Raw genomic sequence first — 26,434 nt, 5'->3', positions numbered from 1 at the left:
GAGTGTTTCTTTTACGCTCGTTAAAACGGAATTAAAAGATGGTCCACTTATAGCCCTTTTCTGACCGTAAAAACAAGAAAATATTGCCGGATTTTTGTCGTTTCAAATTCGATATTGGAAATAAAACGACATGCCCTTGATCGCTTTTTACTTTTCAAGTCAAAGAAACTAATCATGAAAGTACTCCTTGGTCGTAAAGATCAAGCGGTTATCTCAAGTATTATTTTATGCTTTTTCAGGCTTGGGAGACACAAATTTATGAAAAAGGTCAACCCTGGAGTCTTCTTAAGTTTTTCAGACTCTCTAAAATTGAAAAATGCCGAGTTTCTCCTATACTGGACTCATTAAAATTTCACAGTAAAGGACCTGTTCGATTACAAACAGGAACGGACCACTCCTTCTTAGGGTTCGCATCTAAACTAAGTTGGACTCATCCGAAGGATGAGCTTATAATCAAGCATATGTTATCCTCCTCAAGCTTGTAAAAAATAAAGAGGTACTTGCCAGATATGGTGGGGGAAAAGAGAGAAAAATGAGCCTATTTGTTATCCTTTGTCTCAGAAGAAACCTTATCACCACTCTTGAACACGACACTTTTCATTCACCTGGGTTGGGAAATCCTTTGCCTAACAGTTGATCAAACCACATTGAAAATCTTCAACCGGTTCCGCGTATTAACTTTGGATCAATTGTCACCAAGCCATTTGTCGTGTCGTTATGTGTTCAAGAGGTCACTGCAAATAAACCATTCATCTGCAAAATACTCGTCATCCATCTCAACCATCCCTGAGTCAGTCCTTACAGCTATGTTTCTTCAACTTGATCTATGATTTCGTGTTGTGGGCTTGCCTGCAACAGGTCGCTTTCTATCGACATCAACACATTATCTAGAAAGATGACCTAGAAATCGTCAGTACCTTGAAATCTGCATGCATCAATGGCAGGTTTCTCGCCTTTGACGATGATTTACATCATTGACTTTCGATCGAAGGACTCCGTGAAATGTTCGACATCAACTCATTCATTCACATCTCATGGTTTGTACTGGGTACTTTGAGAACCATTGACATCACTGGTGGTCTCTCTCACACTTGTTAACAGTTTACATCATCGACTGGTAATCAAGTGGTTTCTACCATGCTCGACATCAACTCATTTATTCGCATGGATAGAATCGTACTATTTCGGGAAGTAGAAATGAAGACCCTGGATCTAGTTTCCACCATCCAGGCTGCGAGGAGTTTTGTATTCATTATATAGTAGACTAATCATAAACAGATGGCTGCGTCCATACTGTGTCTACAAAAGTCTATGATTATGATGTACTGCGAAATCATTCCTATATCAGAGCAGTAGTTAGTTTGTTAGTTAAAGTTTTTTATCTGAGTATGGGAATGCCTACCTCAGCGATGATATGATCTTATATATGTATTTTGTGTTGAATACTTGCAGGTTCCGATTGGGCTCTCCACAAGATAATCCTTGAAATGATAAAGTACTTCACCCTTCCTAGATGATATGAAACCCTAATCTACTACAGGCTTCGCACTTTAGGGGGCAATATGTTACACTAAAATTTGTCACCATGACTATTTGCAGTTAGTATGGCTCCATCAACTGTCATACTATCCTCCTTGGCAAGTCTCATACCTCTGCTCCTCATGTCAAACTCCAAGAAAGAGAGAAAGTCTTTAAAAATCTATATAACTCTAGGTACGCAGTTTCTCTTAGCCTTACCTGCGTGTACGCACCTCAAGTTCACAATACCTGCGTACTTGTACGCTCTGTCTGTAAAGGGGTGGGTGCGTACCCCTGTAAAGGTAAAAAGGCGCGAGTTTTACTTCCAAAAAGTTACTTCTGGTCGATTCTAGAGCATTCTAGAAGCTTGTTTGACGTGTATTGAGCGCCTCCAGATGGTTCATGTATCCCTATGAAAGAGGAACTTATCCCATCAAGAGGGGAGCTATCCCATTCAAAGAGGGGATTATCCCATTGATGATGGACCTGATTAACTTCCTGTAGAGCACTATAAATACAGGCATTGGGCCAGAAGGAGGAGAGGTTGAAAGCTGAACATTCCTAAGGGTAGATGCTGCTGGAATTAGGACTCCCTTATAGAGCTTGAGAGGAGAGATTCCCATCCTTTCTTAGCTTCATTTGGAAGTGGGTGAGCTGATCAAAGTAAAGGAGAACTCTTGTTGGACCCTTTTCGTTTCAAGCTTGCGTAAACATGAAACTGAATCCGAGCATAGTTCTTTTCCTGTGTCAAGCTCGTTAAAAAATGAAATTACTTTGAAGCATAGTTTTTCTTTGTTTCAAGCTTTTGTAAAAATGAAACCTATCTCGAGTCAATTTCAGTTATTTTCAAGACTCATTAAACTCATGAAAATCCCGAGATTATTTTGCTATTTTTTATTCTCGTAAAACAAATAAAAATGTCGAGTTCTTTCCGTCTTTTCCTGCTCGTAAATTAAATTGAAAGTCGGCCATATGAGTACATTTTTATCATTTTTTTGAACTCATTAAAACTTACGAAAAAGTGAAACCTTGGAGTTCTCTTTTAAGCTCTTTTCAGACTCTAAAAACATGAAAAGATTGCCGAGCGTTTCTTTTACACTCGTTAAAACAGAATTAAAAGACGGTCCCCTTATAGCCCTTTTCTGACCGTAAAAAACAGGAAAAGATTGCCGGATTTTTGTCGTTTCAAATTCGATACTAGAAATAAAACGATGTGTCCTTGATCGCTTTTTACTTTTCAGGTCAAAGACACTAATCATGAAAGTACTCCTTGGTCGCAAGATCAAGCGGTTCTCTCAAGTATTATTTTATACTTTTTCGGGCTTGGGAGACACAAATTTATGAAAAATTTCAACCCTGGAGTCTTCTTAAGTTTTTTCAGACTCTCTAAAATTGAAAAACGTCGAGTTTCTCCTATACTGAACTCGTTAAAATTTCACAGTAAAGGACCTGTTCGATTACAAACAGGAACGGACCACTCCTTCTTAGGGTTCGAATCTAAAACTAAGTTGGACTCATCCGAAGGATGAGCTTATAATCAAGCATATGTTATCCTCCTCAAGCTTGTTAAAAAATAAAGAGGTACTTGCCAGAAATGGTGGGGGAAAAGAGAGGAAAATGAGCCTATTTGTTATCTTTCGTCTCAGAAGAAGCCTTATCACCACTCTTGAACACGACACTTTTCATTCACCTGGGTTGGGAAATCCTTTATCTAATAGTTGATCAAACCACATTGAAAGTCTTCAACCGGGTATTAACTTTAGGTCAAATGTCACCAAGCCATCTGTTGTGTTGTTATGTGTTCAAGAGGTCATTGCAAATAAACCATTCATCTGCAAAATACCCGTCATCCATCTCGACCATCCCTGAGTAAGTCCTTACAGCTACATTTCTTCAGCTTGATCTATGATTTCGTGTTGTGGGCTTGCCGGCAACGGGTCGCTTTCTATCGACATCAGCACATTATCTAGAAAGATGACCTAGAAGTCGTCAGTACCTTGAAATCTGCATGCATCAATGGCAGGTTTCTCGCCTTTGACGACGGTTTACATCATTGACTTTCAATCGAAGGACTCCGTGAAATGTTCGACATCAACTCATTCATTCACATCTCATGGTTTGTACTGGGTACTTTGAGAACCATTGACATCACTGGTGGTCTCTCTCACACTTGTTAACAATTTACATCATCGACTGGTAATTAAGTGGTTTCTGCCATGCTTGACATCAACTCATTTATTCGCATGGATAGAATCGTACTATTTCGGGAAGTAGAAATGAAGACCCTGGATCTAGTTTCCACCATCCAGGACTGCGAGGAGTTTTGTATTCATTATATAGTAGACTAATCATAAACAGATGGTTGCGTCCATACTGTGTCTACAAAAGTCTATGATTATGATGTACTGCGAAATCATTCCTGTATCAGAGCAGTAGTTAGTTAGTTAGTTAAATTTTTTGATCTGAGTATGGGAATGCCTACCTCAGCGATGATATGATCTTATATATGTATTTTGTGTTGAATACTTGCAGGTTCCGACTGCGCTCTCCACAAGATAATCCTTGAAATGATAAAGTACTTCACCCTTCCTAGATGATATGAAACCCTAATCTACTACAGGCTTCGCACTTTAGGGGGCAATCTGTTACACTAAAATTTGTCACCATGACTATTTGCAGTTAGTATGGCTCCATCAACTATCATACTATCCTCCTTGGCAAGTCTCATACCTCTGCTCCTCATGTCAAACTCCAAGAAAGAGAGAAAGTCTTTAAAAAACTATATAACTCTGGGTACGCAGTTTCTCTTAGCCTTACCTGCGTGTACGCACCTCAAGTTCACAATACCTGTGTACTTGTACGCTCTGTCTATAAAGGGGTGGGTGCGTACCCCTGTAAAGGTCAAAAGGCGTGAGTTTTACTTCAAAAAAGTTACTTGTGGTCGATTCTAGAGCATTCTAGAAGCTTGTTTGACGTGTATTGATCGCCTCCTGATGGTTCATGTATCCCTATGAAAGAGGAACGTATCCCATCAAGAGGGGAGCTATCCCATTCAAAGAGGGGCTTATCCCATTGATGGTGGACCTAATTAACTTCCTCTAGAGCACTATAAATACAGGCATTGGGCCAGAAGGAGGAGAGGTTGAAAGCTGAGTATTCCTAAGGGTAGATGCTGCTGGAATTAGGACTCCCTTATAGAGCTTGAGAGGAGATATTCCCATCCTTTCCTAGCCTTATTTGGAAGTGGGTGAGCTGATCAAAGTAAAGAAAAACTCTTGCTGGACCCTAGGAGGGACCTGCACAACACCAAGGCTCAGGTTGTAATGGTTTCTTTTGTTTCCACTTAATACAAATGAACTCATTTTTCTCAACAGATTGTTATTCATGATTTGTTTCATATACTCCTTGGTCTGTATGATGAATATGTCTTATTTTATAAGTTTATCAGGTGTTATGTAATCTTTTGGCTTGTTAGTGAATGCAGGTTTCGAAGAGAAGGAGGAGCTCATCTGGATCGGCGAGGTTGGACTACTACAAAGCGTTGGACTAAAGGTATGTTATAAACACCTGTTTACTTGTATTCTAAATGCATATTTAGAGAAAGGTAGGGTTTACTTGTCTTGTTTGTCACTAGAAAGCCTTAGCTTCTAGGGAGGTCGGTTTTGTCCTCAAAATTGACTCTTTCCGCATGACAAAATGGCGACTCCACTGGGGATCAATCCTCTTCTCGTTGCTTCTTCTTCTTATTCTTCTTCTTCTTCCCTTTCTTTTTCTTCTTAGCCACCTGGTTACTAGCATCGAGGCTTTTACCAAGCGAAGAGGAAGAAATGGAGGAAGAAAAATTAGGCAAAGAAGGTAAAGGGTCAACAGAAGGTTGGTGATGTTGAGATGGTGAACTCTGTTGAGGTGAAGCATTCGGTTGAGGTGGAACAATTGGAGTATTTTGGGCCAACGAAGTTGAAAATAACCATATCGGTAAACCTATTGTAAATCCAGGTAATGAAAAAGTAGCCATATAAGGAGGACCAACATTTCCAAAGTAAGGAAAAGTACTAGGATTCTCGTTAGGAGGGGTTCCCAGGTTGGTAAATTCCGGAACATTTTCCATTTTTTTTTCCCCTGGGAAAAAGTCGTAATTTCCATTAGTGTTTAAGAAAATTACATTTTGCAGATGCCGAGGCATATTCAAATGCAGGCGGTGTGCCTGTCGAGTTCACTGTTGCTGTTTATATCTCCACGCAGGGAGCATGATATAACAGTCAAAAAAGAAGCAAAATTTGATGTCATGCTCTTCGCAGAGAGCAATATATACTATATATAATCAAAGGATGTACAGTAAGGTCTTTATCTACAAAACTGTAAATAAACAAAAAACTATCAGCATATATATGGGCTATATAGCCCATCAATCATGATGTTCTTCAAAAGGGCGATGATAGTACTGGTAATATGTGCCATCTGTGTCCTCCTGTATCCACCAGTCCTCTCCTATTCTGTGCGCAGCCTCTTTGGAGAGTTGATCTGCAATGGTGTTCTGTTCCCTGTATATATGATGACAGATAAAAGATTCAAAGGACATAGTCAGTCTCTTGGCTTCCTCCAAAATATGTCTTAAAGCAAATGCATGGCAATGAGATGCACTGTTAAGCCAATTGCAAACAACTTTTGAATCTCCAAATAGCTGTAAGTGTCGGCATCGTTTAAGAATAGCAAAATGAATAATATGTTTAGCTGTAATGAGCTCAGAATAATTATTAGTGCCTCTGCCAAGATATATTTGTATCTTAAAACTATGCCTGTCATTTAAATGAAGTGTAGCACCCCCCCCACAGCCATCAGATTGGGCCGATCCATCAAAAAATGCCCAAGGTTTAGAGTGATCAATGGGAATCGGGGAGAGAGTTCTAGGGGTAGGTACGGTGACTTCTTCAGGTATTAGATTGTAATCAGCAACAGTGGATAGGATGACCGAGGGCCAGTGGGTTCTCTTCAATTGAAAAATGGACAAATTGCGGGCTATCCAAATAGCCCAGCAGATCAGCAAAGGGAGGTTTTTGGCTTTGCCAGTATGATCAGAGCACCAGGTAGACCATGCCTCCTGAAGGGATGCCCCGTGCCAATGTTTCAGATGAGGAATATGAGAGGTAATGTCTTTCCAAATATGCGTGGTCATGGTGCAAGAGAGGAATAGGTGCTCCGTAGTTTCTTCAGCATTTAAACAGAGGTGACAACGATATGGCCCATGGAAAGATCGCTTGATGAGGTTGGAACCTGTCGGGACTTTGTCAAAAATTATATTCCACATTAATAGTCTAGTCCTTGGAGCTGCCTTTAACTTCCAGATCGTCTTCCATGCACTGTGAATATCAGGTGGCATGAATGTCTCCATAAGTTTAAGATATCCCAACTTAGGAGTGTATGCACCATGTTTGGCATGTGCCCATATAATTTCATCCGGTCCATCCAGGAGTCTGATATTGGCCTGACTGAGCGCAGAAATAAAGTCCTTCCAATCATCTATCCACTGGGGTGGCAGGTTCAATGCTCTGTCTGTTATCCAAGCCTGCTGTAGAAATGTGGTGTTAGCTTGGTCCCCGATATGTTTAATATATATGATGCCTCTGTCATTGAGATAGCGCACCAGCTCCGCCGGGAGTCTGTGTGCATTCCCACAGCCTACCCAGGGATCCACCCCTATCCGAACAGCATTCCCTTCTTTGATACGCCATGTAATGCCTTCTCTTAGTAGGGGAATAGAATCAATGACAGCTTTCCAAATATTTGAATATTGCGTGCTATGCCCAGGTCTGGTGCAAAGCCAATCAAGAGTAGATAGTGGCTTTATATATTTAGAATGTGCCACCCTTGTCCAGAGACTGTCCGCTGTTAGTAGGCTCCAACCTAGCTTAGCTGCCAGCGCTTTGGAGAATATGGCCAATCTCTTGATTCCCCATCCTCCCCATCTCTTAGGTTTGGTGATAGTTTCCCATTTAACCCATGCAAAAATACGACCTGTCTGGTGCCCTTTCCACAGGAAACGACAGCATATATTCTGTAGTCGGTTCAGGATACCTCTAGGTATCCAGGCCAAGGCCATCCAATACACCGGAGTTGCTTCTATGACTGCCTTTATGAGTACAAGTCTGCCAGCTCTCGAGAGGTATTTGTGGTACCAGACTTGTAGTCTTTTTTCCACCTTGGCGATGAGCCATAACCAATCTGCTATCTTGTAACCTGCTGGCTTCAGTCTGAAACCCAGATACTTAATACCATCCGACAGCTCCAAACTAGCAAATGGGAAACGCTGTGAGGCAAAGATTACTTCATGTGCCGAGCATCCAACAGTGGTGATAGAAGATTTGTTATTGTTGATTTGCATACCCGTAGCCTGTTGGAAGAGTCGAAAGGAGTTATGAAGGGAGGAAGAGTCACCTATGCTGCCGTTGAGAAATATGAGTATGTCATCCACGAATAGAAGGTGTGTTAGGAAGAGTTCATCCACAATTTTGATACCAGTGAGCTGTCGACGAGCTTTGGTGGATGAGATAATCCTGCTCAGCCCCTCCATGATCAGCAAGAACAATAACGGAGATAGGGGGCATCCCTGTCGAAGCCCTCTCTCTGCTGTGAAGAAAGGTGTCGCTTCTCCATTGAGGAGCACACTGTAAGAGACATCCAAAATGCAGCTCATAATCCATTTGATAAAGTCATAGGGGAAGCCGATATGAGTGAGCAGAAGCCTAAGGTACAACCAATTGGCTCGGTCGAAAGCCTTAGAAAGGTCGACTTTGAGGATCATACCCTTCTGCTTCTTGGTATGTAAGGAATGCAAGAGCTCCTGGGCCGTAGCAATGGCTTCATGTATCTGCCTGTGATGTAAGAATGCAAACTGTTCAGATGATATATGCTGAGAGAGTATGGGCTTGATACGGTTGGCGATTATCTTAGCAATAATCTTATAAAGACAGTTGCATAATGATATGGGTCTGAAATCATCAAATGTGGCAGGGTTATCAGTCTTAGGTATGAGAGCGATGAAAGTAGATTTAATGGCTGATGATATTCTACCTCTTTTCCTGCTGTCCTCCACTATACTCAATAAGTCCTGACCCAATATGTCAAAAAAGGAGATATAAAATTCGATTGTCCACCCATCTGGCCCGGGACTTTTGTCCTTTTTGAACCATTTCAGAGTTGCCTCAAGTTCCTCCATGGTCACCTCCTTGAGAATCTCTTCCGAATCTTCCTGATCCACAAATCTGGGGAAGAGCTCTGCAATGCGCATGATCTCCAGAATATTTGCATTCCTAGGAGCCTTGTAAATGCCCCGGAAATGTTCAGTTGCCAGTCTTGCCAAATCATGTTGTTCTGATATAGTATGACCCCGTTCATCTTTAAGTTCCCAGATTGTGTTGATAGCTTTGCGCCCATTGGCAAATTTGTGGTAGAATTTAGTGTTATCATCCCCCTCTGTGAGCCATATAGCCCTGCTTCTCAACCTCATACTTTCTTCTCTTTCCTTCAGGATTCGTGTGCGCTGGGCTATCAGTAGATTATACTGCTCCTTTTCCTCAGGCGTGTTAAAGTTCCCTGTAGAAGAGATTTCATATTCAGATATGATTCTCTCTGCCTCCATGAGAGTATGGTTATCTTGTATCCTCTTCTGATGAGCCCATCTCTTAGTGACCAGCTTGAGCTCAGTTAACTTCCGGACAAAACCCGAAGGTATGTCTTCCTCCTCCCGAATAGGGTTATTATGCCAGAAATCTTGTACCAGTTGAATATAAGCGGGGTCTCGAAGCCATGCAGCATTGAATTTATAAGGACTTTTTATCTTGTGAGTGAGGCCATCTATCTCAAGGAAGATGGGTCTGTGATCTGATAGACCCCCTGTTCCAACCCATTGTCTAGTTCTGGGGAGATCACTATATAATTGTTCTTTAATAAGGAAGCGGTCCAATCTCCTAGCCAGACTCTGTTCTCCACTTCTATTATTGGTCCAGGTATACTGGAGTCTGGCAGACGGGATGTCGACCCAGTGGTGGTCTTCCAATAGAGAGGAAAGAGATTCTGAGAGGGAGTCCACTTGTGCCATATGCCCCCATGATTCACTATATCCCAGAGAGAAATTAAGATCTCCTCCCAGTACAATGTTGTTTGCTTGCAGTAGCTGCCTCTCAAATAAGGATCTCCAGAATGTGAGTCTATCAGTGCAGGGTCCATAGACATTAATCAGACGAAGGTCCCGATCCAGAGTGTGAATGTGAATGTCAATACCAATGTAACCCTTACCACCCCAATAATTGCTGATATCTATGGATTTGTTACAGACACCGATGGCAAGGCCCCCAGAACGGCCTGCAGCGTCAAGAGCATGAAAGGTCCAATGCGGAAGCCATGAAGATAGGGTGCGAACAAGTATGTCCATAGGACAGAGGGTCTCTTGTAGGAATATGATGTCCAGATGATCCGAGGTAATAAGCCTCCTGAGAGCTAGTTTTTTAGAGGAACTAGCAAACCCTCTACAATTAAAGGAGAGGATTTTCATAAGGAAGGCGGGGGAGGGCCATCCTTTGCTCTAAGGGCCCCAATAATAGTATGCTGTCGCCCGAGGGCGACCTCCTCATCAGCCGTCTTCCTGGCTTTAGTAATACGGGATGGACGACCACGGCCTGTCTTAATATGTGAAGGCGGATTAATAGGATCAAGGCCGATCACATCAGGTCCCCTATCCTTGTTCCGGGGACGAAGGGCGTACCGGGGTGATTGCTTAATTATAGATGAGGTCGATGAGATCAGGGATGGGGGAGCCAAGGGAGGGGGAGGTGGAATCGAGCAAGTGAGAGATGTATGAGTCAGCAGATGAGGGGTGTGAGTACCAGGCGGATCAGCAAGTGAGATGACAGATGATATGCAGGATGCATGCAAATTCAAAGAGATAGGAGAAGAAAATAAACACATACCCGTAACCGCAGTGTCCTTTGGAGGGTTCAGTGTGTGCTCCTGAGCCTCTGTGGACGAAGGCGGTGCCGGGGGCGGAGGATCATGTGCTGTATGAATGGGACCAATACCTTCAGCCATCTCAGCATCCCCTGAAGTGCACTGTGGGGCAGCAGGAGGCTGTTCAGGCTGCAGATTCAAAGGGTTCGAATTGTCTATCTCCGCGGCCTCTTCCTGTGCTTGCCTCTGGGATTTCCGAAGGAGTGGGATTTTGTCACCATGACTATTTGCAGTTAGTATGGCTCCATCAACTATCATACTATCCTCCTTGGCAAGTCTCATACCTCTGCTCCTCATGTCAAACTCCAAGAAAGAGAGAAAGTCTTTAAAAATCTATATAACTCTGGGTATGCAGTTTCTCTTAGCCTTACCTGCATGTACGCACCTCAAGTTCACAATACCTGCGTACTTGTACGCTCTGTCTGTAAAGGGGTGGGTGTGTACCCCTGTAAAGTTCAAAAGGCACGAGTTTTACTTCAAAAAAGTTACTTGTGGTCGATTCTAGAGCATTCTAGAAGCTTGTTTGACGTGTATTGAGCGCCTCCAGATGGTTCATGTATCCCTATGAAAGAGGAACTTATCCCATCAAGAGGGGAGCTATCCCATTCAAAGAGGGGCTTATCCCATTGATGGTGGACCTAATTAACTTCCTCTAGAGCACTATAAATACAGGCATTGGACCAAAGGGAGGGGAGGTTGAAAGCTGAACATTCCTAAGGGTAGATGTTGCTGGAATTAGGACTCCCTTATAGAGCTTGAGAGGAGAGATTCCCATCCTTTCCTAGCCTTATTTGGAAGTGGGTGAGCTGATCAAAGTAAAGGAAAACTCTTTCTGGACCCTAGGAGGGACCTGCACAACACCAAGGCTCAGGTTGCAATGGTTTCTTTTGTTTCCACTTAATACAAATGAACTCATTTTTCTCAACAGATCGTTATTCATGATTTGTTTCATATACTCCTTGGTCTGTATGATGGATATGTGTTATTTTATAAGTTTATCAGGTGCTATTTAATCTGTTGGCTTGTTAGTGAATGCAGGTTTCGAAGAGAAGGAGGAGCTCATCCGGATCGGCGAGGCTGGACTACTACAAAGCGTTGGACTAAAGGTATGTTATTATCACCTGATTACTTGTATTCTAAATGCATATTTAGATAAAGGTAGTGTTTATTTGTCTTGTTTGTCACTAGAAAGCCTTAGTTTTTCCTAACCAAAATCCCAAACATGAAATCATCAATAAAACCTTCAAATAACATTTCACAATATCCGTAATCATCTTAGGGTTTTTTACATTCACATAAACATACCCTTCGGTGAGGGTTTTCCAGAACCTGTATAGGGTTCTAAAAAATCAGTTAAGAGTGGGGTGGGTAGATTTATCAAGAGATGAATTAACCAAATAAGAATATCTAAGATTCAATATATATTAGATATATAAATGTTAGTAACATATCATCAAATGAATAAACCTTTCACTCACTATATTTAGATCATACCTTTGTTTCTTGAATAACCTTGTCTTGAGGGACCCTCCTTCTTGAAGATGTTTTCCCTAATCAAGACAATAAAGGGAGAAATGTGATTAGTATTTAATATAATCAAAACTAAATGAGTACATGAACCCAAAACTGAAAAAACATGAAATACTTATCTTTGGGAGTTGTTGGGGGCTCCCTCCAAAACTTGAGGGACACCTACAAAACTATAAAAACAATACAAAAATGTATTTTCCAAAATATATTAAAAATTTATAAATTCTAAAACATGTAAAACAATATATATAAACCTACAAAAAAGGGCTTACTAGTGTAATTCCCTAATGTTAGGTTCTTCGGGCTTGACTTTGTTTGAGTCTCCTTCTATAGCAAGGTTGGCTTGATCCCTTCCTCTCTTCTTATTCTTTGGATTTTCGGGACAGTCACTTTTGAAGTGACCTTTCTTATGACATTGATAGCACTCTATCTTGGACATGTCAAATTTCTTCCTTGGTCCCTTCGATATCTTTCCTTTATGATGAGAAATGTATGCATTTGATACTCCTTCAAGATTGGTAACCATAGATATCCTTAATTCTTCTTGACTACAAGTAGTCCATAATTCTTCAAAGGTGGGAGCGACCTTCCAACTGTTGAGACCTGGAGCAAATGCACCCCAAGAGGGTGGAAATCCTAATAGAGCAGTGATCATAAGTTATTTGTCCTAAAAAATATCATCAATGGATAAGAGATCATCCCTGATTCTAGCTATATTCACAAAGAATGTTGCCAGAGTATCTTCTTTAGTCATATTCGTAGTCCTTAGCTAATTCTTCAAACTTGCTACTTGTCCAATGTTCTTAATATTAAATAGCTTCGACAAGGCTTCATAAATTTCTTGAGCATGATCGATGTTGGCTATGAATGGGAAAATATTATCCTTTACCGCTTATACCATCATAGTCATGGACACACATTCTAATTCCCTATATTTTGCTTTGACAACATCACTGGCTCTTTTGTAGGCTTCTTTACATTTCCTCTTACAAATTCCAACACCTTGTTCTTTCTGAGGATTGGGTCAATGCTATTCTTCCAAGACCTATAGTTAGAGGCTCCTTCAAGTTTTTTCTCACCCTTTATTGTGTTAGACATCTTCCTTGAATATAATATAATCCTTCCCTGAGATATTCTCTATCAATGGATCAAGTGTTGGAGACTGCCTTTTCCTTCCTCTTCACCAAAGCTATGATACCATGTTATAAAATCAAAAAGGTAGTAAATATTTTCTTTTTCTTGATAATTACTTGTGATGTTTCTTATTATCACGATTATTTAGATATGATTTCTTTAGTTCATCAAGCAATTACCAAAAGTGGCAGCACATAAAACAATAGACACCAGATGTAAGCACATGCAAGGGGAAACCCCCGCTCGAGGGGAAAACCCAGTCAAGATAATTCTTCCTTTCAACAATTTTCTTTAAGACTATTCACCCTATACCAATACCATGCCTTCCCTCCACACCAATTCAACCTCCCAGAATTTCAACCTCTTCCCAACAACTTCGACTAGGCAGAAACTTAAGGCAACTGGCAGCTTTTGGGACCAGTGAAACTTGGAATACTTCGATCTCCCAATCCAAGACATGAAACAAAGAGAGAGAGAGAGAGACCAAAATCTCAATCTTCCTTGTCTCCTTAGACTTCCCCAAACTTGCATTCACTTCGGCTTCCTGGCAACAAACTTCACACCTTTTCCCAACTACAAGAGAACTTTCCACTACTGCCTAGCAACAAGAGATTTTCGCACTTCCTCCCAACTACAACAGAATTTGAACTTGTGTGAGAGAATCATTCACCAAATGAATTTGATGAGATTCCTTTTATAGGCTTCTTGTGGGGTCAAATAGGGTCCTTAGGCCGACTTGATCTTCTTCTAGGTCGACATGGTGTGAAGGTTACATAATTCATATTTGACTTAATACTTAACCTTTTTACATGATTCAAAAGCCCAAGAAGTGTCTCTTTAAATGTACAATAACTCTATAGACTAAGAATAAATCCTAGAATTCCGCAATGGTGTTAACCAGGAAATCCCTTCTACGAATAGAAGTGATCTCTCTAGCCCAATGTGTGGGTCTAGTAACAACCATGACAAAATAAGTAAAGTTCCCTAACCTAGATCAGAATGACAAATGAGAAAGGGAGATGGCCTACCTCTCTCCTATGTGCTCGGCCTTTGATGATGATTGCGGTCCCTTAGCTCCTAGGATCACTTCTGGTTATTCCTTGTGTCTGAATACCTGCAAGAGAGATCAAAATACAACAACAAGAGAGATCATAACATATTCATTCCAATGTAAGTTATATAACAAATCAAGGAGTATTGTACTAAGAAAACCATCATAGACAAGTTTATGGGAAGTAAAACATGCTTTGTATTAATGATTAAATCAAAGAGGGAAGCATACAATTGGTGCCTTGATGTTGAAGCCCTCCTTCAAGATGGTTCCAAGTTCAAGCCAAACTTAACAAGCTCTCCTTTCCTCTCTCACCAAAATGGCACCATCTAAGCACAATTGAGCAGAATAATGGCAACCAGCAATGACCAACCCATTGAGTAAAGTGAAGAACAGATTTATAGTGAAGGAGAGGGAGATATAGATCCACTAAAGAGGGAAGAAGGTCCTTATCCCAAATGTAATATCCCTAAAGGTACGATCAAGGGCTCTAAATCGGATTACTCAACCATATCTTCATCCAACAAGTATCAACTCATCCTTCTCGAGGCTTCTAGTAAGAGAAGCTTCTACTCCATTTTTGGAGAAACTTCCAAAAAAGGACTAGCGCGGATTTTCCTATCAAAAGTCACGCTGCCAACACTAGTCACTAGTTAGATAAAAGGTTACCAGCATGGATTTTCTGACTAAAAGTAGTGTTGGTCTTGCAAATAAGGGTTTTTCACAAGTTTTTCTAGAATTTCTTCAAGACATTAGTTCTCCATCTCTTCAAGGATGTATTGAGCATATAATTCATAGTGAATGATTTTACACATCTTTTGTCTCTTTACGAAATTTGTAACGGAAGTGGCACAAAGGACGACACTTCGGGTACAGAGTTGGGAATGTGACAAAATATTCTGCAACAAATGGAGACTTTGACTAAAACATGGTGACCCAAGCATGAAACCCACACTTTAATAAGTCACAATAATAATAATAATAATTCTTTTCTTTATTCTTTTGACAAGTACATTACATGATGACTCAAGTACATTATTGAAGACTAAACATAGTTACATTTTCAAACACAATGCACTAGAACATATTCAAATTTTCTCAACATAAGCAAAATTGTAATACCGAGAGTTATTTCGTTGTACACAAAAAGAGTGTGTGGGAAACATAATTAATTAATTAATGTGCATATGCACAATTAAACTGGGCTTTGATTATGCGGAATGTGGCAGTGTGGAGCAACTACAATGAAAATTTTCTCCGAATTTTTGTATTCCACGTAATGGAATCTGTGCAGTTCTGAAGACATTATGCTAATAGTCTATTATTCAAAGATGTATGTCTAAGATCCAAAACTATTGTCAAATTTTCAATTTTGTTTTAATAAATAACATAGTACTTAATATAACATAAAATATCAAAGCATATGTTCGAAAATTTATAGAAAACATTATGATAACATTGATACATGGTCTGATTCAGTAACAATTGCATCTAGATTCAAATGTCAATTTCTATAGCCATAATTCATATATATATATATGTATATATATATATATATATATATATATATATATATAGATATATATGAGATCATATTCAAAACATAGTCATAAAATACAAAGTTGATGAACAAAGTCAGAATTGTAGAAACGAGAACTATAAGTAAATGTGTTTGTTCTAGCAGAAACTGGCATTGTGCTGATGTAAACTGTAACACTAAAAAAGGCATTTGCAACAAAAAACAACAATTTGTATACAGTAATTAGCAAAAGTCGCCATAACATAATCAAAAAAACTAAATTATCTAATATTAGATAACAACAAATTTATAGTTGAATAATTTGAGAATACTCACTATGCAAAAGTGTCTGTCATGATTGTTCTTCTATTAGAAGTGTTACGAGTGTTATCGGGAAAACTAGTGTCTATGCAGAGCTGCTAGTCCCACTAAGGCTGGTAGCTACCTTAGAAACAAACTAACTAAAAACTACTTTCGTTTTCCTTTATGAGAAATAGATAAGAGGGGAATAAGGATACCAACCTCTGTCTTGCGCTTGGTTCCTTACTCGATTCCTCTCCCTTCTGATAGGTCTTCGCCACTCGCTTCCTCGTCTACCCAGCTTCACGGAGCCCCTGTAGAACCAAAGCAGCATAACACTATCCAAGAACATAGATATATTATCATAAACAATATAGGACCATATGTATATTGACCACACAAATGCATATAACATCAATCATACAAGAATGTGGAGGAAAACTTGAATATATTTATTGATAATCAAGAAAGAGAAAAGAGGATTACAACCAATTTTTCTGACCCAGCATCATCCTCTCAGCAAGAAAGCCCTTCTTCACCTCATGGAAAGCTTATATCACCCAACACTATGATATTGCACCAAGAAACCAACAGCACTTCCTTACAAGATACCAAATTCTAGCCTCTGGATCTCTGGGATGAGGGATCCATATATAGATGTTTGCAAGGGGAATGAGTCAGATTTTGAGATTTGATTAGTGTCCTCTCTCTGATAGTTCTTGATTCCACTTGGAGATTGATGATCTCTTACTCATTCCTGGGTGAATGCAGAGAGGCAAGTGTCACAGGAGATGTTTCTGGAAGATTCCATGCTCCTCCACCTTGCGGATTGACCCTGCCATTTGTCCACTCTCACCCATCGCACCCCATAGAAGGGATTTTCAACATGCATCGCACCTACTGTGTGTATTTAGGTGGGATGCAATGCACTTTGACCGTGGAGCAGGTGAAATGGTCCAGTTTTGACCAGTTCTCAGTAGTTTTTCATGGAGAACTTCTGGGAGATGCTGTAATCAATTGACCTTGTTCATTTAGGAGTTGGAACAACACTTTTAGGGACTTAGGAGCCCTTGGTTTATGGACATTTTTTATTGGGGTTGCAGTGCCCAAAAATGTGTATAACAACGAGTTCATGATTGTTTCTACAAATTCGTTCAGCGTAATTTTGATGCAATCCCTGTCAAGAACAACTATAACTTCCATTTTCACATTTTTATTGAATGTCTCTTTTTCGATTTTCCTAACATCTTCTTGCATCGTGAAACTGAGACAGAGTTTTGCTTATTGACTTTGAAAAAAGTAATTAGCCTTTTGGTAATTTTTTGTATAGTAAAATTAGTGATGATATCAAACTACGTTGTCATTACCTATTTTCCCGGTCCAATTCAACTTTTAATGCATCACTTGAAATTAGTTTAGAATTATGCAAGACACGCAGACCATCTAAGCGATGTATAATTTTTGTTTCCCTGATATAGGAATCACTTATTCTCTTGTTTATCTTATAACAGTCATAATTGATTTCCTCAAGTGTATTGATTATCTCCAACCATCCAGCTTCTAATTGCATTATTCAATTATCATCTGGAAGTTGTTGGTTTTGCTTCACGGTATCAAAGAGTAGTGCAACCCTCTAACTAATAGAAACTAAATCATTGTTAGTGAATTTCATGTCTTTCTCAATATTAGTGTTGACAAAATTCACAAATGTCGTAATTTCCTATTGCAAACACATTAAATTGAAAATTACTAGCCATGCATCATCAATAATTTATAATCTTTGGCATATGTTATTGATGATATGTGACTTCAATGCTTTAAGCAAATTGATAGCTTTATTTGATGTTTGCAGTGTTGTAGTAGCAGAAATTGAAAATGAAGGTGATTATATTTCCAATGGAGTCATTAACAGAGGAACCAAATTTAGAATTATTCTAGTTCTTCTAATCATTTTTTCGATCTCAAATTTTTTGCAGTCAATTTTTCAATAGGATGAGCAACTGCATCGTTGGTATATAGAGGCAATACTATAAGCTGCTTCATGTAAACATTAGACTTATCAATATCTATCTGTTTTTCAACAATTATCTTTTTATTTTCAACTTTTACCTTTTCAAATCTCAATTTTTTGGTGGCTTTGTCATATTTTTTTATTTTACAATGTCACTGGACGTTTATTAAAAATAATTTCCTCTTCTACAATTTGCTCCATTATCTTCTGACTGTCTACTAAACAAGAAGTGACCCAGTCAGGTGGTACATTGTTGTCATTTTCCAGTTATATAACTCCTTGAATACTTTATCTATTTACGAAACTTTTGGATTTGTTCATTTGAACCGTATGTGCTTTGTCTAGAAACTATTTTTACAGAGTCTCTTCATCATATCAACGACCTAATAGATCACCATGGGTCATCTTTCTAGTACCAGGATTTTTTCCCTTTCCTAGATTTTAGGATGAGGTTGCACCAGTATGGGTGTGGAAGTTGTTGATTGTTGTGTAAGATTTAGGCATTTTTGCCTCTATTTTGCTTCCCTATTAATGTTGGTGCCTTAAGAAATTCTTTCAGCATCCATTTCTGATATTTTATATTTGATTATCTGCAAGTCTTATCTTGTAATCATATTTGAATCAGACAAAGATTTAGAAAAAAATATATACTTTCACATTATGAGATGTGAAAATTGCATTGGTTCTTTGTTCAGATGAAATTTAAGTTATTAGGGTAAGTCGCCAAATACAATTCATCTTGTATAATTAACAAAGAAAATGTAAATAGCACAGGGAAAAGAGAAAGAAATAATAAATTGATTAAATTGAGCATTCATTGCATGTGATAGAGTTGATAAGATGCAGTGACTATTACATATATTGAAACATTTGTTGGAGTTCATGTGTTCATTAGGTGAAAAAAGAGAAAATAGAAATCTATATACAATTGTGAAATAAATAAATAACTTGGAAGATGTGAAAGAACCTATGCAGTTGAGAAAATGAATTGTTGAATAATGCTGACTCCACCCAATTGTAAGCCTAGGAATGTATTTTCTTTGCACTATTTCAAGCACTTGTTCACCACATCATTTGTCAATTTGCTACTACAAATGTCCTTATTTATTTTCTCTTCCATTGGAAGATCCAAATACCACTTGGTTGATTATATAAGTGCAAATAGCTTGTTTCATTTATCTGGTACTTATTTTCGCTCTCAATCTATTCTAAGTTCGCAATTTTCTACTCCAATCCCCATTACCAGTTGTTATCATTTCTCATTTGAAAACCACTACATACAACACTCTTAATAAATACCAATTTAAAATATCAAATCCAACGTTTATGGGATGTAATGGAAATAAGTCTCAATATGCCAAAACCATCTTGTCCACTTACTCTGCATTTTGCTCTTGTTTTAATATCATTGAAATATATGTCATTAGAAACTAAAATTTGCAATACAAAATAAGGCCATAGTCTACCTATGCTATGTTTTGGATGGTTTTTCAGTACATTTTTTAGTTTAGTTTGCTCAAAATATAGCAAGATTTTAAACAACAAAAAATAAGATTTGGCTCAAAAAAAATTCATTGGATTCTGGTCAAAAAGTCCAAAATGTAGCATGTTTAGAGAACACCCAAAATAAGAATGAATTATTTGTGATTATGACAATTAGCTTCGAAACTCCCAACAATAATTATACTCACTCACATGTCCCAAGTTGAAAATCATGGAACTACTATAATCTGGAGGCAAGGTTGGCTCGCGGCTGAAGACTTAAATTTTCCTGAGGAGTTTTGAGTGGATTGGAGGTGTTTTGTAAGGGCTCTTGAAAGGGGAATTATCTGATTAAATGATCAAGAGGATGTTTTAATTTATACTTTTTCCCCTTTCGGTATATATACCCCATATATGGGATACATTCACTTAATGGATCAAAATCAACTAGGTGACCCTGAATGGTGGTGTCGAGTGGTGTGGAAGAAAAAATGTCCCCCCAAATCGAAACTCATCATTTGGTGTATAATGTCAAGAAAAAATCCCACCGTGGAGGTAATACAAAGAAGGTTTATGGTTGGATCGGTCTCGTGCGTGTTTACAAAAACTCCAACGAATTTTTGGATCATTCTTTTATCTCGTGCCCCTTCACTCAACAAGTTTTGTTGGAGTGTCAGGAAATCCTACAAATACCATGAAGATGGAGTATGGATAGCTTTGTGGCCTCCTGGTATTCTTTGGAATAGGATCATACAAATAGACCAATTCATGCTCTCCCTCTCATTATCTGCTTAGGGGTTTGGCTCACTTGCAATAAGTCAATTTTTAGATATCTTGTTTCTTACGCGGGAAGATAGTAATGGAAAGTATTGTTATTGTATTGTTATTATCTCCAGATCAAGAGCACAACTCCTATTAGACATATCAGAGAGGAAATCTTTGAAAATGCAATGCCATGGAGTTTTTTCAATGGGGCCTCTCAAAAAAATGGGTTCCTAGTAGGTGGAGGATTTATTCTCCACATGTATTTTCATCACTCCTATCATGTAAAAATTGGCCTCGACAGTGATACCAATGGACTGAAAAATTGGCGGCTTCCAGGTCCTTAATTTATTTCACTAGGGAGAAAGGGTGTGATAGTTTGAAAATTATGGGGGACTCCATGTTGGTGGTTAATTGGGTGAATGGTGTGCAACATTGCAGGAACATTTATTTGGATAACATTGTGATGGATATCAGAAGGCTATGTCTTGATTTTGTTCACTTCTCTTGCAGGCACATATACAGAGAAAGAAACAGGGAAGTCGACCAGCTTTCTAAGGAAGGACTTCTCCTATACAGGGGCCTCTAGTAGGTGACTAAACACATTGGTCTGAATCACTATGAGTACTATCACATACCATATCAGGACAAGTTACATATTTTGGGGGGGCTCGGCCTAGCCCCATGATTCAGGTCGTCTCTTTGTTTTGTTTGTTCAATGTTGATATTCACAAACTTTGGTCACTTGGATGATTGTTTGGTTCACTATAACACTGGTCATCTTGACAGTGTGTTCCTTTTTTGCAAATGACTCTTTCCTTGAAGATCATTTATGGCACAGAAACTTGACATGTTTCTTTGTTTTTGTATGGTTTACCTATTTTGGATTGTTCCCTTGTAGTTATTGCAGTATTTTTATTGGAAAGTTTTCATTTTGGGCTTGCTCCTCTCTCCTGTTGGGAATCCACTCATATTTCATTTTAATTTTGGTTCAATCTGGGTAATGCACTATTTTATTGAAAGGAGCATGTGCTAAATGTAATTTTGTTAGTCCTTTTAATGAAATTAAGGTTTTTTCCTTGGAAAAAAAATTGCCAACAATAACTATAAACAATGGCAAATAAATACTCTACACAGACATGCTCAGCTACTTCTAAAACGAATTGATTTGGTGACTAAATTTGCCCCCACCACTAAATCATTTTTTATTTTTTTATTAAATTTGATACTAGAGTATGAAAAACATTGAATGAAAATTGACATAGCACATTCCAGTTGGTTGCGTAGACATTTTCCCATGATTTCTGACAAAGGCTTTTTCCTCCTAATGTTATCAATCATGACTTAACAGTCCATGCTAGCAGTTCTTACCACCATTTTTCTTATTTTTTATCAGATTTAAATCTGTTTTATAGATTTATTAACACATCTAATAGTTTCAAAAATAAAAATTGAAAATACCGAAGTGAACGTTAATGGTAGGTGGTAAAATAAATCTTAAAAATTAAACATTATTTTGTTATTTTATTTCACTAATTGTGATTTCTTTAATATTACTGATATACATGTACTAAGTAGTAGTGTAGGTTTTAACCCCATATAGAAATTACCTGCATACGAATTCTAAAACACATAAAATAAACAATGCGAGAGCATAACACATAAAACACATATACATAGAGATTTTCCCTTGGATCCCAAAATCGGGACTACCAGCTTGATTTTTCATTATGTTCCTTTCAATGTTATAATACATATTTATACATGCCGAAGCATCCAATACCATGGACCGAAAACCATCGCGTCCAAAACCATGGACCGAAAACCATCACATCCAAAAACATGTGCGAAAATCATGCACAAAACCATAGGTGGGTCTGCTCAACATAACATAGGTTCCAAACCCCTTGTGACCCCCCCGCTACGCAATCGGCGCAACGAAGGGGGGGCTCCGCCCCCTCTCTAACCCCCCGGTTAACTACGTGGGCTAGTCGTGGAAAGAATATAACACAACCCAACAACTAGGAATTTATGAAATAAAATAAATACAAATTCATTATGATCATGTGCATTATTATACAAGCATTCAATACAATGGTACCGAAATATTATGCACAGACGTGATGACTTAACTCTAGCACAAAATGATTCCATGGTTATGTTAATGTTCTATACATAGCACCGGTTATCATTTTTGTAATTTTCTTTGATAGATATTAGATGCAAGGTACCAATTTTATTGATTAAGCATCAAACAGCCGAGAAAATGTCAAAATGATTTACATTTAATCTTGTAATGAAATACCTTAATTAATTGTTTTATTGACACTAAAGTGTATTGCCAAGCATGGCATCGATTTTTGCGATCGTTGTGAAATGCATGACGTAAAGGTTCTTCCACACATAATAATTTTCCATGTGGTCATTATCCTATAGATACACCTTCCTCTGCACAATAAAATCTCCACACAAGGAAACATAATAAATTATATTAATTGGAGATTTGTTCAACCCCATTTCCCGCCCCGACCACATATACGAAAATGTAAATTTGATTAACCATTATCGATTAGCATAAAAGTGTTGTGAGAACAAATCTACGAATAGCTTAACGTATATAAAACATGCAAAATTTACCCATGTTCACAATAGTTTCTTTACGGAAAATAGATATATCGAAAAATTCTACGATGATGGAAATTTATATGAGGATACAAAACTTTTTTTTTCACTAATGTGGAGATTCAGATGTTCGCACAACCAGAAAAGCTTCGCACTTCGCACTCCCAGCTTTTCTCTCACCCTTACTACTTTTGTGGTATTATGCTCCTCTCATATTTTTGTATTTTGCACAATGAAAGCTTGCTTCATACCTATACATATGGATGCACAAGATACGAAAAATATACCTATCCAAAAGTTACGAAAGATGCAAAATTGATGTCCAGAACATTTTTACATTATCAAGCAATCCAGTAATGGTACAATTATTATTTCTTGCACTGTCAAGCAATCTTAACATTACCTTTTACTTTCTAGTTGAAGTATTTTAGTATTGTCAAATAGCTCTTTTAGTTTATTGAATGATTGGAATCTAGTTAATGTTATAATTGGGAATGTATGAATGCGTAGAAGTATGGAATAGTGATTTATTCGCATTCCTGCATAATCATCCTCTTCCGCACTAAAACTCTGCACTCCATATTTTTTCAGAACACATGCGGAAGTGTAGATCTTTGTTTGGATGCAGAGAGTGAATGCGGAAATTGCAAAGCCATATACAATACCAAATATCATTTATCAATTTTAATGTTGTGTATTATAGTATATTTTAGTGCAGTTTAATATTCATGTTTATAGCATATTATATTATGCAATCATTCTAGTTCTAACAGAAAATGTACAAATTGTTGAAAGAATTAATCTAGTATGAAAATGCAAAAACTTGGAATTTGCACTTGACATCCAATAATTAATTAATGCTAAGTACTAATATTTATATCTATTCAGAAAATTGATACACAATCACGTTATCGCAAAGAATGCTTAATATCATTTACTCTTCTACATTGTGTAATGATTGTTGGTTGCAAAGATATTGATAAAATCATAGCTATCGATATTATAAAATACTCTTTTTGATATTTATTTGGTGAATTCAAGTATATGTACTTCTTTTAAAAGAGTGCAATTTAGCATTCAATATAGTCATCCTGGATTGTAGAAAAAGGTATGAGGTTTGGCTAGAGGCGTTGGTGTTGGTGTAGATCATGTTGGTGCAGCTGGTGTTTTGTTGCTAGTGTTTCTGATGAGTATCTTTTATCTACATGTGACCAATGACAGAAGCTATTCATAGATGGAGGATATGCGGGGAAAGTATAGTTTACAAGTTAGAGATTAGGTTGGAGACCAAATGATGCTTATGAAAATGGACCTGCTTTTGTTCCTTGCATCGCAAGTCTATTTAACAAGCTATTTCTCAATTAAATAGTATGAGACTCATTTCTATTATGTTGTGCATATATGAAGGTGCAACAAGAACATGGATGGTCAGTTTCCTTGTGTTGTGGCTAGCGGAGTACTATTTAGTGTTAAGTTTTTCATAAAATTTGGAGCAAAATGATTTTGTGGCAATGTCATGATGCTCAATGTTTTTTCGATCCTGAAAATTTTGTTAAGTTGTTATCGATATCATAATATTTCCTTCCTTTTTGTGGCATATATGGATATTTTATTTCATTTACAAATGATTCCAACATTGTCAATGTTTTCTTAAAGCAATGTTGAAATGTACAAACAAATAAATAAACATAAAGAGCTTTTCATACACCACATTTGCAAACTTTAATAAACGTGTTTCAGTTGCAATGTTCAGTTTTAGAATTGCTAATGTCTAAACCATTTAGAATAGTAACCCTTCGCAATTTGATTTTCAAACTTATGCGTCTTGATACCAAAGCTTCCTTGTGCAAATCTTTCATCATACAAATCTTACAATGAAAGCTTTCATTCTGCAGAAGAAGGTTATAATAGTTTCAAAATGCTAGTTTTTAGTTTAATGTAAAACATTAAAAACTACACCGAGACATAAATTGTTACTAATTTGACTTAATTGAGTAAACAGCATGTTGTAGCAGCTACAACCACCCTCCAAAATTTTTCCTTAGCCTACTTTGGAGCCTTCCTACCAACCTTTCACAACACCTTGTCTTGCTTCATCGAGTACTCAAGCTTCAGCGTTTTTCATGCACAAAGGTGGCATGTCGATCACAATTTGATCCATTCCCCTCACAGGCTGTTCACTGAGGCTTGGTCCAGCTACAGGCTAAGCAGCTTCCCCTAGAAAATTCTACATTTCTGGAGGGAAACCAACCTTCCCTCCAGACATTGCCCAATCCTCTTTGGCAGCCTATTGGGCTCCAGGATTGCACAATCCTTCCAGTCAACACTCCTAGCAGGATTTGTGCAAATTTCCCCATCAGGGCTGCTTAGCCCAGGATTTGCGCAAATCTAAGCAGAAGTTAGCTACTCTGCCTAGAAATTGCACAATCCTCTTAGGCAATCAGCCCAGTTCCCAGCCAGGAATGCACATTTTTCTCAAGCAGTTGAGCAGCTACATGCATGAGCAGTCTAGTTTACCAGTTCCACTAAGGACCAAGGAAACTTGACTTGCATGCATGCATGATTGGTTCTTCCCAGAATAGCAAAAGGAAACACAAAAAAGGCATCCCATGATTCAGGGAGTTATTTTTAGCAATCGAGGGTTACATGCAAAGTTGTTTTAGAAGTTTCCCTCCAAGTGTCAATTTTTCCTAGATTTGTGGCATGCGCGTCATGAGCCAAGACTTATTTATTCAACGCATCATAGTTCATTCTTTCACATCAATCTTAGAGCTCTAATATCCCACAGCACATCCAGGACTCTTCGACACATCAGACTTAGCTATTCATGGTTAAGTGGCCTCAACTTGTCTTTTTCAGCATTTCTATCGCTTTTTGTGTATTCGCTTGTATGAGTGTTGTTTGCTTTATTTATTTGAACGCTTGCTGTCATTTACATATTTACTAGCGTGTCCTAGATATTTTTTAGTTTTCTTCGCTATCTCACTGTTGTCAATGCATGAAACTGTTTTGCATGAACATTTGCCCAACCTGCGCACTACTTCACCCACATGCAGGTTGATCTGTTTGTTGAATCTTTCATTCATGTTTTGCATGCACTGTCAACCACTTCTTCTTTCACTTAGTGTCGCCATGCATTCACTGTCTTATTTGCTTTCAGTTTCCCATCGGCAAGTCGGGCCAACCTTGGCTCAGAATCTGCCTCACTAAGACTGCTTTGCGCAATCTGGCGAAGGAAGGCTCTACCTTCCTCTCCAGAAATGCGCAATTTTTCCCAGCACTGGCCTCCAGGACTGTTTTGCACATTTCTAGAGGACAATGACTATTTTCCCAGAAAATTGTGCAAATCAGTCCCTGGGCCTCTTTCCTTCCCAGCTAGAATTGCACATTGCGTAATCCCAGCAACTAACAGCCAATCTAGATTGCGCATTGCGCAAATATAGCAACCATTCCTTCCTCCCAGAAAGCCCAAACTTCCTTTTGCATAGTTCTGGTAGCCAGTCAC

Source organism: Pinus tabuliformis, chromosome 4_2, assembly GCF_031772625.1.
Source record: "Pinus tabuliformis cultivar Carrire ecotype Pingquan chromosome 4_2, CPIR1, whole genome shotgun sequence".
Lineage (NCBI taxonomy): Eukaryota > Viridiplantae > Streptophyta > Pinopsida > Pinales > Pinaceae > Pinus > Pinus tabuliformis.
Note: the sequence above shows the minus strand (reverse complement) of the source record.